This window comes from Hyla sarda, chromosome 5 (assembly GCF_029499605.1).
Source record: "Hyla sarda isolate aHylSar1 chromosome 5, aHylSar1.hap1, whole genome shotgun sequence".
Taxonomy (NCBI): Eukaryota; Metazoa; Chordata; class Amphibia; order Anura; family Hylidae; genus Hyla; species Hyla sarda.
In genome coordinates, this window is record NC_079193.1 from 39,524,909 (window position 1) to 39,539,850 (window position 14,942).

Genomic DNA, 14,942 nt, shown 5'->3' on the forward strand with positions numbered 1-14,942 from the left:
TGTGATAAAGAGATTGTAGGTAGAGAAAAGGGGGTGTGGGTGGGGCTCAGCTGTGATAAAGAGATTGTAGGTAGAGAACAGGGGGTGTGGGTGGGGCTCAGCTGTGATAAAGAGATTGTAGGGAGAGAAAAGGGGTGTGGGTGGGGCTCAGCTGTGATAAAGAGATTGTAGGGAGAGAAAAGGGGGTGTGGGTGGGGCTCAGCTGTGATAAAGAGATTGTAGGGAGAGAAATGGGGGTGTGGGTGGGGCTCAGCTGTGATAAAGAGATTGTAAGGAGAGAAAAGGGGGTGTGGGTGGGGCTCAGCTGTGATAAAGAGATTGTAGGTAGAGAAAAGGGGGTGTGGGTGGGGCTCAGCTGTGATAAAGAGATTGTAGGTAGAGAAAAGGGGGTGTGGGTGGGGCTCAGCTGTGATAAAGAGATTGTAGGTAGAGAACAGGGGGTGTGGGTGGGGCTCAGCTGTGATAAAGAGATTGTAGGTAGAGAAAAGGGGGTGTGGGTGGGGCTCAGCTGTGATAAAGAGATTGTAGATAGAGAAAAGGGGGTGTGGGTGGGGCTCAGCTGTGATAAAGAGATTGTAGGTAGAGAAAAGGGGGTGTGGGTGGGGCTCAGCTGTGATAAAGAGATTGTAGGTAGAGAAAAGGGGGTGTGGGTGGGGCTCAGCTGTGATAAAGAGATTGTAGGTAGAGAACAGGGGGTGTGGGTGGGGCTCAGCTGTGATAAAGAGATTGTAGGTAGAGAAAAGGGGGTGTGGGTGGGGCTCAGCTGTGATAAAGAGATTGTGGTCGAAGAACCTGTGGTGTGGGTGTATCTAGTAAAAATAATGTTTGCACCCTTAAGCAAAAAAAGGGCAGAAAATGGAAGGGCGTGGCATGTGAGAGGGGGTGTGTCTTGCAAAATGGACCCACAAACTCACCAGGAGATGTAGAGCGAAGCTTGTGGAGTAAGGTACTCAAAGTCCCATAGACTTGTATGGAACTTTAGCCCAAAAACCACGACCCTTGCAAATAGGGATGGGCTAGGGTTAATTTAATTATCCTATATTTTTAGCTAAAATATAAGTAACATGTACATCAAGGAGATAATGAAATGAAAGGATGCACTCACCCTGGAATCGACAGGCCGAAGAAGTGCGCCTTGTGCGTAGGAAGCAGCCGGTCGCTGCGAGGTTGCTCCTCTGCGCCTACCCGCCTATGTGTTGTACCGATTCCTGAATAAAGGTGTTCTGCTATCAAAATTCCCGGGTGAGTGCATCCTTTCTTTCATCATCTCCTTGATGGACATTTGTATCTACTTCTGCTATCGGATCGTACCCCCAGGCACTACATGAACTGTGGGAAATGTAACGGACGATTCCGTTTTGTGTAATCTAGTTGGACAGCAGTGCCGGACTGCACTTTCTGCATATCATATAAGTAACGTGATGCTGGAACATACATATACACCGGGGTAAAGTCCTGGGAAAAATGTGTGGGAACTCACCCAAGATTTCTGCTCAAGGGCTGGTCCTGCAAATGGGAACTATATTCCTGCTGTGGAAAAAGAGCAGGAACTCTGAGCCCTGCATACACACATTGAGTTATGTGTGTGTATATATATATATATATATATATATATATATATATACATACACACACACACACACACACACACACACACACACACACGGGGGGGGGGGGGGGGGGGATTTATCATTGGTTTTACCCTGGTTTTGTGGTGTACATTTGTCTCACAGTTTGTTTCAGTTTCTGTTTTGAGACTTTTCATTGCGACTTTTGCTTTAGAAGGTTTTTCAAGAGTAACATACCAAGTGGTGGTTTCAGTTGATATCCTGCAGTGGTCAGGAACTTATGATGTGCGACATTTCAGTTTGTCGCTTCTTTTGTCGCAACTGCCTATACTGAGGCGCAAAGCTACACCACCTCTGACTTGGCTTACAGACTGACTGTAGACAGCAGTATTAAAAAGTCCCACATTTTGTTGCACGGGATAAAAAGTCGCACAAAAACATACAAAGTGGAGTACAGAAGTAAGAAATGTGATCAGCACCAGATTTATCACATGCCCTGCTCACAGTGTCCACCACATTAATTAATGGGGTTCACCTCCGACACTCTTAAAAAAATAACCCCATACTGTACACCCAGGCAAACTGGCTTAAAAAAATTTGATTTAAGCAGACAATGATAAATTCTTAGTTTTTCTTGTGTCATTTTGTACAAGGGTTTTTCCTTATTTTTGGATGCTTTGTTAAGAAGCCTATGGAAACAAAAATTGCAAGAAAGTAACACAAAGGCAACTGAAATACTGCAAAATGTTCTATGTAAAACCAGCCTAGGTCTATCCAGTAATGCCTGTAATGCCTTGTTTTGCCTTTAGGGGAGCTGTAGAGAACAGAAGTACCTAAGCATCAGAAATCTGCATGTGAAACCAGCCTAGGTCTATCAGTATACAATATGTTGCCTTTTCTCAATCTGCATATAAACCATTCCTTATGGGAAATATTCAGAACCATAGAAGGTTTTACACCGGCCCATAAACTGCACTGGGATTTTAAGAATTCATATGGTATTGGAAGGAGTTTTCGATTTTTGTATTATTATGAGAACAAACAGTCCATTTAATGTATGGCAGGTGCCATCCAGCGTGATCTCCCATACCTGGCTTCCCGCAGGTAGAATTATACGCGCGCTATGATTACAGCCGCATGGGTTTTTAACATATCCGTCGTAATTACAGGGAAATATCAAAACTTGCGAGCGAGAATAGTTATTTTAGATTAAAGCTTGTCATGTTTATTATTCTAAATGACTTCAATTTTCTCATCTTTTCCTCGCTTTTGCTGGCACATCGATTTTATTTGGAGGCTGCATGAAATTTTTAGCGAAAAAAAATAAAATGATATAAAAATAAAAGGATTGTGGGTAACAGAACAAGGAGTGAAAAATATCATCCCTGTAATATACACTTTGTGTCCATCTAGTTTCTCTATAAACATTCCAGGTAAAGGGGTATTCTAATCTTAGACCTCTAAAGCAGTGTTCTTCAACCGGAGTGCCTCTAACTGTTGCAAAACTACAAGTTACGGCATGCTGGAACGTGTAGTTTTGCAACAGCTGGAGGCACACTTGTTGGAAAACACTGCTCTAAAGCATATGTCACATATATCAGATAGATGTGACCGACATCTGATAAGTGTGACTGACCCTCCTCTTTCCCAAGGTGTCCAGTGCATCCGGGCAGAAATAGAATGGAGTGGTAAACCATTTATTCTTGACATTCTTAGAAAGGATTTACGCTTTTCTTAGGGCTAAATGGCTATGTTGTGAGATTACCATATCTATTCCCTCTTGGAGTTTGTTCCCTAGAACTACAAGTCCCATGATTCCTTGTTTGTAAGTATGAGGTCACTTTTCTCCCTCCCACACATCAGCCAACCCACTTATTGTAACACACCTGTGATCCCTTCCATGCAACAGACCAGTGTTTTCTGACCAGGGTGCCTCCAGCTGGTGCAAAACTACAATTCTTGCAGAATGATCTCCCACCCAGTGGTCGCTCCACCTATTGAAGCAAAGAAAGCCTCCGTCTGAACACCTGACTAGTGATGTAATGTCTCGGGCCGCATTGCAACCTGGGAAAACCTGAGACAACAGTCATTTTGTATGCTGTTAAAAATAAACATTGAGGCAAAAATTACAGCAGAATTGCGTGACCACCATGAAACACAGGTACTATATTAAGAACTACACTAACTTTACAGTCCCTGTAGCATAGACGAATAAAAAAAAACTAATACCAGACTACCACTTTAAAAGCTTGTTTTTGATAAAAAATCATCACTATAAGATGTCGTCTATAAACCAGCACTATTGTCTGTTACCCTAATAATCCAAAATTACTTCATTGGTATGCACAGTGGCGGATTGACTTAAAATAACATAGTCGGGATAGGACAGAGGAAATCATAAACAGTGCTGGACCTCATGGGCTCCTTTTGGCTGAGCCTCCTGTTCTCTGGTGGGTTAGGTTGACCCTTTTATATTGTGCTTCTGTCTGTATATATTTCTAAGCTGCACACAGACCACCTGGATTGCTGAGCCTTGACCTTCGCAGAATGATGTGGGTAGATGATTCAGATGTTCCTCCCATCATCTGTGTTCTGGTTTTTACTTCAGCTGTGCAGAATCCCTAATCCCATAACAGCTTTAAAGCAATTTCGGCAACAGTTTAAAAAAAATACTGTGATACTACAAAATGTCCTAAATCCTATGAACATAATAAGTGCACAACCTGTTCTAAGACTAAATACTTTGAACAATTCCAGATACTTCCTCAAATTGTAATTCCAAGAAGAAGAGAAAAAAGCTGGTTCTGCAATGGTGCTACCACTATGGATCCAAGATCGGATATCGTATCAACGTATTTTACAGCTTTAAAAAGAACAATATTTGTGTTCTGTTTTGCTAGCTGTCGGGCTTAACCCTCCATGCTGTTCTTTGTATACTTTAATATATTACTTAGTATTTTGAAAAACTCTTTAATAAAAAATTCAGTTAATAAAAAAATGTAAAAAAAACAATAAAACATGACAGATAAAAGTTAATTCTTCCTTTAACAATTTGCAGGATATAAACGTATATATTGCAATTGAGAAAGGAGAATCCCCATAGATCTGGTGTGATCAATTGCCTTTGCAAGTCACACTTCTAACTATAAATATGTTTCATAATTAGTAAATAATGATTTACCTATCTGCAATTTAATATCAGTACAAATAAACCTGTTCTATGAAGAGTTTGTTAAAGAGTAATACTGAACAATCAGCAGCATATAGACCAAGAAGCTCACCAAATAGGTCAGGTCTTTTTAAGTCTCATTAAGTCTATTTGAACTCCATAAGGTCCAAGGGGTTGAATACTTAAAGGGATACTCCGCTGCTAGACATCTTATTTCCTAAAGATGTCTGATCTTTGGGGTTCCCACCGCTGGGACTCCCGCAATCTCTGCGAAGCACCCGGCATATGTTCACAACGCCAGGTGCTGCACGGGGAGTGGGGGGACACTCCCGCGATCAGACATCTTATCCCCTATTCTTATCCCCTATAGCAGCGAAGTACCCCTTTAAGCAAGGCACCGTACATCCTAAAAATATACAGTGGTCCCTCAAGTTACAATATTAATCGTTTTTAGGATGATCATTGTATGTTGAATCCATTGTATGTTGAGACCAGAACTCTATGGAAACCTGGTAATTGGTTCTGAAGCCACCAAGATATCATCCGAAAATAGAAAAAAGTGAGGATTAAAGAAAAATAAGTAGATAACTAATAGAGATAAAGCAAATCCTTATAAAAGTAAGAAGGTCTGCTGGGAGCTGTAATCACTGTCTATGTCAGTGTTTCCCATCCAGGGTGCCTCCAGCTGTTGCAAAACTACGACTCCCAGCATGCCTGGACAGCAAAGGCTGTCCAGGCATGCTGGGAGTTGTAGTTTTGCAACAGCTGGAGGCACCCAGATTGGGAAAGACTAGTCTATATAGAGGACAGGAGCTTCTTCAGGGTCCTGTACAGTACACGCAAAATGTAGCCACCCTTACCTGTGTCCAAAGGAGCAGCTAACCGTGGCACAGGTAAAGAGTACAGAACATGTAGTATTACTTGTATTGTAGGGAGGCGCTACCAGTCAGTCAGTGCATGCACTTTAGTAGTACAGGTGTAAATGTCTATTCTAATTGGTCAGTTCAATTGGTACAAGTTTGATAGATCTGGACTGTCCGTAGCATTGTATGTTGAGTCTGGTTTCAAGTTACAATGGTCCAGAAAAGACTATTGTATGTTGAAACTATTGTATGTTGAGGCCTTTGTAAGTTGAGGGATTACTGTATTACAATCACCCTGGAAATGTCTAAGAAGTGAATCATTTTGTGTCTGTATTGCTTTAAATCCAAAAAGTAGCTACCAACACAAAAGTCCTATCCTATAACCTGAAATATTTCCTATTACTTCTTTAAAAGGATATTTAAAAGGCAATCTCTAGATCCTAAGCTGTAAGACCCCACAACAATGTATCAGAGCCTCAAATAGCTGTAGACGGCACGTTGTGTAGGGTCTGACAAACCAAACCCTGCGAAAACGTATAGAGGTTAAAAAATTCTTCATTGTCGGGAGGTATTAAATGTTAAATTGATTCCGGCTCCACAAGAAAAATGTTCTACAGGAATCGAGAACAAATGCAGAGCAGGCTATAAACATTAGTGCGAGCTAACCTTCCTTTATACAGCTCTGACCCATTGTGTGAGCTGGAGCTTTCTTCCTTTGAAATGAGGATTAGTGGTAAATTCACCGTATCAGTGGCGAGTGAAGTTTGATGAATTTGGCCCTGGAAACAGGATTTAATTTCATGAATAATTTCTGTACTTTAAGTTCTAGAAAAGTTGAAAAAAAAAAAAAAAAAAACATGTGCAATTGACGTTAACTATTTCAGTTCACAATGTGGATGAGCTTTGTTTTTAAAGAACAACCAAAAATTAAATAAAATTTAAAAACTTGCAAAAAATTTTATTATTTTATTTGAAGGGGTTTTCAATGATCAGAAGAGAAGGTCTGGTTATTTCTATAAATAACACAATACATGTTCCTAATCTATGTCTAGTTTTGCATTAAGAATCTGACTAAAGCTGAGCTACATTTACAGTATAATGTAGTGATTTTTCCAGCATATAATTTAAGTTTTTTCAAATGGCCAAAACAAAAATTACGGGAAAAACTGTTTCAGGTAAAAAACCCTTAAAGGAGTAGTCCGGAGTGCACTTTTTTCATTTTATCCCGTCTGGGCTGCAAAATAAAAGAAAACACACTTTCTCTTACCTGCCAACGAGCCCCCGGTGCTCCGGTTCACTCCGGTACAGGTGTTATGTCCCCGGGCTGTATTCTTCTTACTTCCTGTTAGCCCGGCATGTCACACGGAGCTTCAGCCTATCACTGGCCGAGGCGGGACATCGCTGCGGCTGGTGATAGGCTGAAGCTCCGTGTGACGTGTAGGGCTAACAGGAAGTAAGAAGAATACAGCCCGGGGACCGAACTCCTGTACCGGTGTGTACCGGTGTGTACCGGAGCTCCGGGCGCTCGTTGGCAGGTAAGAGAAAGTGTGTTTTCTTTTATTTTGCAGCCCGGACGGGATAAAATGAAAAAAGTGCACACCGGACTACTCCTTTAACAGACAAAGGGGCACATCTGAAGAAAAAAAAGGTTTAGCCTCCAAACTAGAACTGTGAATTTATGGAACAGTCTACCTCAGGAACTGCTCACGGCAAAAACAAATGGGGCTTCAAAACAGGCTTAGATACATTCCCATAACTAAATAACATTAATGCATATGTAGAAATTTTGTATCACATCCCTTCCTCTTTATCCACCCATACCCCTTCCCTTGACCTCCTTGGTTGCACTTGATGGACATGTCTTTTTTTTAACCATACTATCAATGTAACTAGTCCTAATCAGTCCCTTTAAAGCGATTCTGGCCTTTGGAAGTCTCTACTTGTTAGACACATCCTGACACAGCTGATAAAGTTTCCCCCTGGTTCAATCTGTTGTAATCTGTGGGGAACCTTGCAGTAAGTGTTTAAAGGGGTACCCCGCCCCTAGACATCTTATCCCCTATCCAAAAGATAGGGGATAAGATGTCTGATTGCAGGGGTCCCACCGCTGGGGACCCCCAAGATCTCCCTGCTGCACCCGGCGTTCGTTTAGTGTTAGGTGCAGTGCTGGAGGCTCGTGACATCACCGTCATGCCCTGCTCGTGACATCATGGCCATGCCCCCTCAATGCAAGTCTATGGGAGGGGGCGTGACGGCCGTCACATCCCCTCCCATAGACTTGCATTGAGGGGGCGTGACCATGATGTCACGAGTGAGGATTGGCCGTGATGTCATAGACTTGCATTGAGGGGACGTGGCCGTGAGCTCACGAGCGGGACGTGACTGTGACGTCACGAGCCTCCGCCCATCTTATCACCTCTCCTTTGAGTAGGGGATAAGATGTCTAGGGGCAGAGTACCCCTTTAATTCCCCTACAGCACCATCATAGGAGAAATTGCGGAGCTTTGAGGCCTAGTGTTATGTCAGGACCTAGGCTCAGTAGGGGATCTGCTGGTACCTTGCATGAAATAATTCTGGTTACTTGGGCCAGAAATTAGTAGAATAATGGTGTCGACTGCTCTTCTTTGAAGATGGGATCTACAATTGATCATTATAGAACCTGATAATCTTTAAATTTAAGAATGCGTAAAGCAGGATATGTTGCACGCTACAATGTTTTAGATCATACAGAGCATTTGTCAAGGACGTATGTTCCAACATGCAGGTATAAACTGGACATTGCAAAATAAAATTTTTAATATTTTGTATTTATGTCTCCCATATGGGTTCATTTACTTTTTATTCCCTTTTAATGGAGAACAGTTTCAGGTTATTAGAAAGAAAAAAAAAAGTAATCTCTGTGATCTCCAAATGTTTGTGCAGTCCTAATAAGGTAGGAGGTCACGACAGTCTTGTAGAGTTGGTTTTCCAGAGTATACAAACAGTATTTGTGGGCCTCCTGCACTTTGTCTGACCTTTTTTTTGGGGGAAAAAATCCTTACCTCTGTGTCTTTAATGACATTCCTAAAAACCAGATGTACAGTTTATCTTACCATGTTTTCTTTGCCGAGAATGAAAAACATATCTATTGTTTTTATTAAAGAAAAGGTATTTGTGAGATTCTATAATGAAAATTATATTAATAATTCTTTACAGAGGATTTATATAGACAATGGAAAATAGTCATTTTAGTCAAATCATTAGGATAAGCCCTAACCCAGTCCTCAAGGCCCATCAACAGTGCAGAATTAAAATTTTTCCCTGTTCTATTGCAACGAAGTTACCGAAAATCCCAGAATGTTGGTGGACCCCCCATTGCAGAACATCTTATGCCCTATCCACAGAATAGGGGATAAGTGTCTGATCGAGGAGGCGGGGGACTGCTGGGACCTTCCAGAGTCTACTGCCAGGCACCTCGGCTCTCTCTGTGCATGGAGCAATCTATGGGAGAGCCGGAAATACAGTGCTTGGGTGTATCTGGTGCCGCGGTAGCAGGCAGGAGATCGGGGGGAGACTGACCACTGGGACCACAGGACAGAGGATAGGAGACTTATTCACTGGACAGGGGATAAGATGCTCTGCAACAGAGTACCCTTTAAGAACTGTGTTGGGGACAACTGTGTTATAGCACCCTCTTTATAATTTCACTATACCTAAAGAACCACAGGTTGCAGACCACTGCTTTATCATGAATAATATGGACATGTCCCAAATAAAACCCTAATTTTGCTAATAATTTGCATTATGATAGACAATGGCTCCATTAAACAGTGATGGACAGTAGTTCCTTAGTGTAGAAGATTTAAAGGGGTACTCTCCAAAGGATAGGGGATAAGGAGTCTGATCGTTGGGGTCCCGCTACTGGGCACCACCCCCAGACCCAACACCCCCCCCCCCCCCGTGATCTCCCTGCAGCACCCAGCGCTCATTTAGAACGCCAACTGCCGCACCGGAGGCTATGCCCCATCATGACACCACTCCACGCCCCCTCAAAGCAAGTCTATGGGAGGGGGCATGGCGGTCATCACGGCTGTGACGTCACGAGCCTCTGGCGCCGCATCTTTAATCTGGCACGGAGCGAAGCTTGCTCCATGCACCGGATGACTGGCATCCTGCAGCATAGATTGCAGGGGGTCCCGCCTTTGGATAGGGGATAAGATGTCTACTCCTTTAAGGACTACCCCTTTAAGGACCCACTGTGGTACCTCAGGCCACCAGAGCAAATTATTCTGAGGGCTACTCACCATCTATAGAGAAGATGCAATTATACATTATACCATGGCTATACACAATGAGGTCTAATGGGTTATTTGTGGGGTGGCTGGGGTGAAAATTGGCCATTTATTGGTTGAAGATGAATATATAATGCCATTGTCTTCTTCGGGAGCTTTGAGACCTATTGTTATGTCAAGAGTTCTCATAAGATTAGTGGGGTAAGGATAATACCTTTATGGGCTAACTGAGAAGATATAGAGTGCAAGCTTTTAAGACCTCTCAGGTCCCTTCGGGACCTGAGAGGTCTTAAAGACTTGCACTCTATATCTTTCAATTAGCCAATAAAGGTATCATCCTTACTCCACTTATCTCATGTCTTTCTGGGCCTGGACCCAAAATAGGACTCTCTGGTACCCTACATAGCATAGTCCTGGTTACTATCATAGCCATTCTACGTTCTAGTTAGTTATTGGGTTAAGAAACCCGTGTGGACTAGGCGTTAGTAGGATAATAGTGTAGACTACTCTTCTTCTTTGAAGATGGGATCTACAGTTCACGTTTATAGAATCTGATAATCTTCAAATCTGACAATGCGTAATGTAGGATACATTGCATTCTACGAAAAAGGCTCTACGTAACGCTCCAAAGACAAAAGCCTGCAGCATTAAAAATCTATTACTTCTGAATTATTGTTTTTTTGCTTTGATCCTTTTCCTCACATTGTTATCCAGAAAAGCCAGCTGTCAGCGGACACAATGCATTGATCTAAAATCTGCTGGGTCTTTTTGGGGGGGTGGATGAAAAAGCATTGCTAAAATAAAAGATATGAAGAACACTCTTATTACCAAAATTGGAAATATTTCTCTTCTCTGAAGAATAATGTCTGACCAGATGTTTCACAAAAAAAAATAAAAAATTGGCAGAGGAGGTAATATGTAGTCACCTTTCCTGAATTCGTTTCCAACCTCTCATGTATATAAAATACGGTATCATACTTTGCCATAACTGATATTCTTCAAGGCTTGTAAAAGTCTTGTAGAATGTTTTTCGATCCCAAGGAATTTGGGTTTGAGTAAATGTCTTTCCATCGGATCCTTATTTCCAGTCCTATACTAATGAATCATTTCTTGAACTATTTTATTTGAACCAGTAGTACCTGGAAAGTCTTGGTCAACAATTGGGAAAGAAGCGGCCAATTTGGCTCTCAAAGGAGTACTTTTGTTATTACAAGGGTTCGTTGACAATAAACTGGTCAAAAATATCCCTCCTATGGGGCCACTGATCAGCTGTAATCTGTGGGGAAACCTGGCACTAAAGACGGGTTCACACCATGGAATCTCCAGTCTGTATTTCCACCTGGGATCCTAAGGGTGGCACTAGGACTACGCGGACTGCATTGCCATCCCCATAGGCAGCAATGCATTTCTGAGCTGATACACAAAAAAATGTTCATGTACACATATTTGTGGTGTCCCAGTACCGCATCTTATTCGGTACCTATGTATGTGTGGGTCCCCATAGCCAGAGTCCCTAGGACGTAGGGATCCCTGTGATGTAGTCTACCCCTTGTCGCCTCTATTCCAGCTCATAGACCAGTAATTTATGTAAATATAGTAATATATATGTAAATAAATGGTTAATTACCGGTTCCATAGCGTTGCAGGACCTGCGGGTCACATGGCTAGGTAAACTCTATGGTATTAAGCTTAAAGACCTTTGGAGGCCCTGTGACGTAAGCAATCCCATTACTCTCTGTAATAGATGTTTGGACCAATCGGATTCACCCTGCCCCTTGCCCGTTTAAGGGAGCGACGGCCATCTTCTCTCTCTCTTGTTCCTGTACTCCTGACGTGGAAAGACCTGTACAGCAACTAACGCAGTGAGTTAGGCCCGAACCTTGCGGCAACGGCTGAGTAGTCCAGAATATAGAGTGTATCAATCCCCAGACACTCTGCAGCATCACCGAACCTAATATAACCCCTAAATCCGGACGGATCTGCAAATATCTACCCTAAATTCAGAGACTGTTTAAATAGCTCAAGGTCCGCAACAACTGTCAGTCACTAAGCAATATAAAGACTGTTTGTACAAGACTGTTACTGTGTCTTGGATGTATCGCAAGCACTTAAGTAAAGTTGTTCAAATTCAAGTTCAATCTCCTTGTGGACCTTCAGTCATTTCATGCACCTATCGTTACTGGAAAGGGCGGCGATAGGCCGGAGTGTTGCCTCAGCATAACAGCCCTCAGCCTGACGTCACGAACTATAGGGTTAATATTAACCCCTCATATACCGATACATACCACCACTACCATACACCCCCCCCCAAGGGCTACCAAATATTCTTTCGGCGGACCAGCTCAGAAATGTATTGCCGTTTATGGGGATGGTAATGCAGTCCACATGTTTCTAGAGAATATATATATACAAGGAAGATATTGATTAAAGGGCTTATCTGGCAGGAGGGGGGCTTTTTTTTATTTTTTTTAGAAGAATGTCCATTGTTCATTATATTAAAAAATAAACCCTTACTTACCTCCAGCACTTTTGCGGTTCCTCCAGTGTCCCACTGCTATTTACTTCCCGTTAAAAAGCATAACACTTGGGTCCGGAATGATGTCTGGGCCCAGAGTGTCATACAGCCACCAATCACTGGCTGCAGCGATGTTCAGTCTTAACTGGTGATTGGCGGAACATTCTGTGGATATGTGGGGATATGTTTCATTCCCTAGATAATCCCTTTAATGCCAACAACTCTCCAACTTGTACTTCACGGCCAATCAAAAAGGTCTGTTTGTTATCCTGACTTGACTGTTTTAGTAAAAAATTGTAGTCCCTATATCACCTTTTCTTAGAACTCTGCATTATGTCATCCCCCTGTTATTCCTCCTAGAAATGTATGAATGAAGAATTGACAACTGGGTGTTTCGATCTCCCTTGACAATAGGGACCTGTCACCACTGATTGAACAATGTCAGATTGTAGGGGCTCAACCCTATTGTCACATTGGGCAGAAGAAAGTGCAGCCCTGAGCTCATCCAGACCACTGCCAAAATCCCTTAAAGGGGTACTCCACCCCTAGACATCTTATTCCCTATCCAAAGGATAGGGGATACGATGTCTGATCGTGGGGTTCCTGCCGCTGGGGACCCCTGCAATATAGCATGCAGCACCCACCTGTATCTGCTTCCGGCAGCGCTGGAGGTTCTGGCTGCCGACCACGGGAACGGAAGATTGTGATGTCACGACTCCGCCCCATGTGATGTCACACCCCCGCCCCCTCAATGCAAGTCTATGGGAGGGGGCGGAGTTGTGACATCACGATCTTCCGTTCCTGTGGTCGGGAGCCAGAACCTCCAGCGCTGCCGGAAGCAGATACAGGTGGGTGCTGCATGCTATATTGTGAGGGTCCCCAGCAGCGGGACCCCCGCAATCAGACATCTTATCCCCTATCCTTTGGATAGAGGATAAGATGTCTAGGGGTGGAGTACCCCTTTAATAGAATAGCCCAACCCAAGGTGCTGGACCCTAATCAACTACAGTGCAAGATGAGTCAAGTCCAAAACAATAAACAAACACTGTACACTGTCAGGAAAGCAGGTCAGGACACAATGGGTTAACAGGCAAAGAACTAGATACAAAACACAGGATATAAACAGGCAAATAGTAAGAGAGTAATCAGACTGGCCGAATCCAAACCAAGAGAGTCCGCAGTACAAATACGGAAAACAGAAGAATAGTCAGATCATTTAGCCAAGCGTCAAAATACACAGGAAAGGTCAAACAATAAGCAATACAGGACTCAGTGGAGAGGCTCATGGGGGCACAAGGGCTCTAAGTTCAAATAAATATAATAATTTTTTTTTTTATTCTCACCAATATTCCTTTAAAAAAAACTCTATATACTGTTAGAACCTGGGGGCAAACAGATGTTCCTCAAGTTCTCTGGTGGCCTGACTAACACTGCCAATGACATTGTCGTAGTTACAGAGCAGCATATTGAAAGCAGATACAAGTATAAAAATCACGGAGAACCATAGAAATGCATGTGGTTAAAGTTAAATAGAACACCAAATGTGACTTATCATGCAGGTTTCCATTAATATTTTCACACAGTATAAAATGCGATGGAGAACCAACATGTCTGTGTCTAATGGGACTTGTGTAATGCCTTCTTTCACCTGTGGTGGCACTGCAGGGAAATTGAACACTTGCTGCCTTGGATTAAAGCTGATTGTTGGGGGGTCCCAGAAGTTGGACACATTATGGGCAGATTTTTGATTGGGGAACCTTCTAGTAAAGGAAGTTTCTAATGCAAGCGACCCCCTTTATGTTAAACATTCGTTACTGAAGATTTTTCAGTTTAAAAGCAATTTCACTAAATCCTCCTTGAGCTAAATAAATAAATTGCCAAGAAGAGACATATTTCTATTGAGTTATCCCAGCATCCATATGTTATTCTCTTCCCCTGAGGACAGCGACTAAAAAAAATTGTAGACGCCGCTGCTTTAATCGGTGCATAATTTATTTTATTAATGTTTTAACCATTAGATTGTCGCTGTTTTCATGCATAAATTCATGTGTATGTCATGCTTGTTATACGGAGGTTGTATAAGGAATTATAATCCTGTTATGATTAAGAGGTGAAGAGTAAGGAATGCAAAATGGATTTCACAGACCCCGACGGAACCGCTAATGGGCTGTAGAGAAAGTTTTAAGATGAGGACTGTGAAAATGATTTTTAATATTATTGTACCTTTTTTTTTTTAGCTGACCTTTAGTTTTTTGGTGTCTTGAAATTGGTCACTGATGGTTGCTTCCTAAAGCTGTTTTAATAGTGTCTGGAAATATCACAGAAAAAATACTAGGTCATGCAGATTCTTTACATCTCTTTTTATGTGTCTATCTTCTGTGTTTGGCTCACAAATCCCTCTGTTCTGCTGCTCGCTCATTCTGACATCCACTGCTCAGAAAGGGAAATGTCCGAGGCAAGCACTGAGCCTGCTCTCACTCAACATGCATTTACTTCCTCCCTGAGTCTGCTGTGCTGGGTCTCTTCATCCAATCACTACAGGTTTCTTTATAACCA

The 14,942-nt window shown here is 42.4% G+C and overlaps 1 protein-coding gene across 12 annotated transcripts in view; it reads left to right on the forward strand.

Moving 5' to 3' along the window:
* KIAA1217 (KIAA1217 ortholog) overlaps nucleotides 1-14,942 on the forward strand; it is a 692,495-nt gene that overhangs the window by 522,148 nt on the left and 155,405 nt on the right. The window lies entirely within an intron of this gene.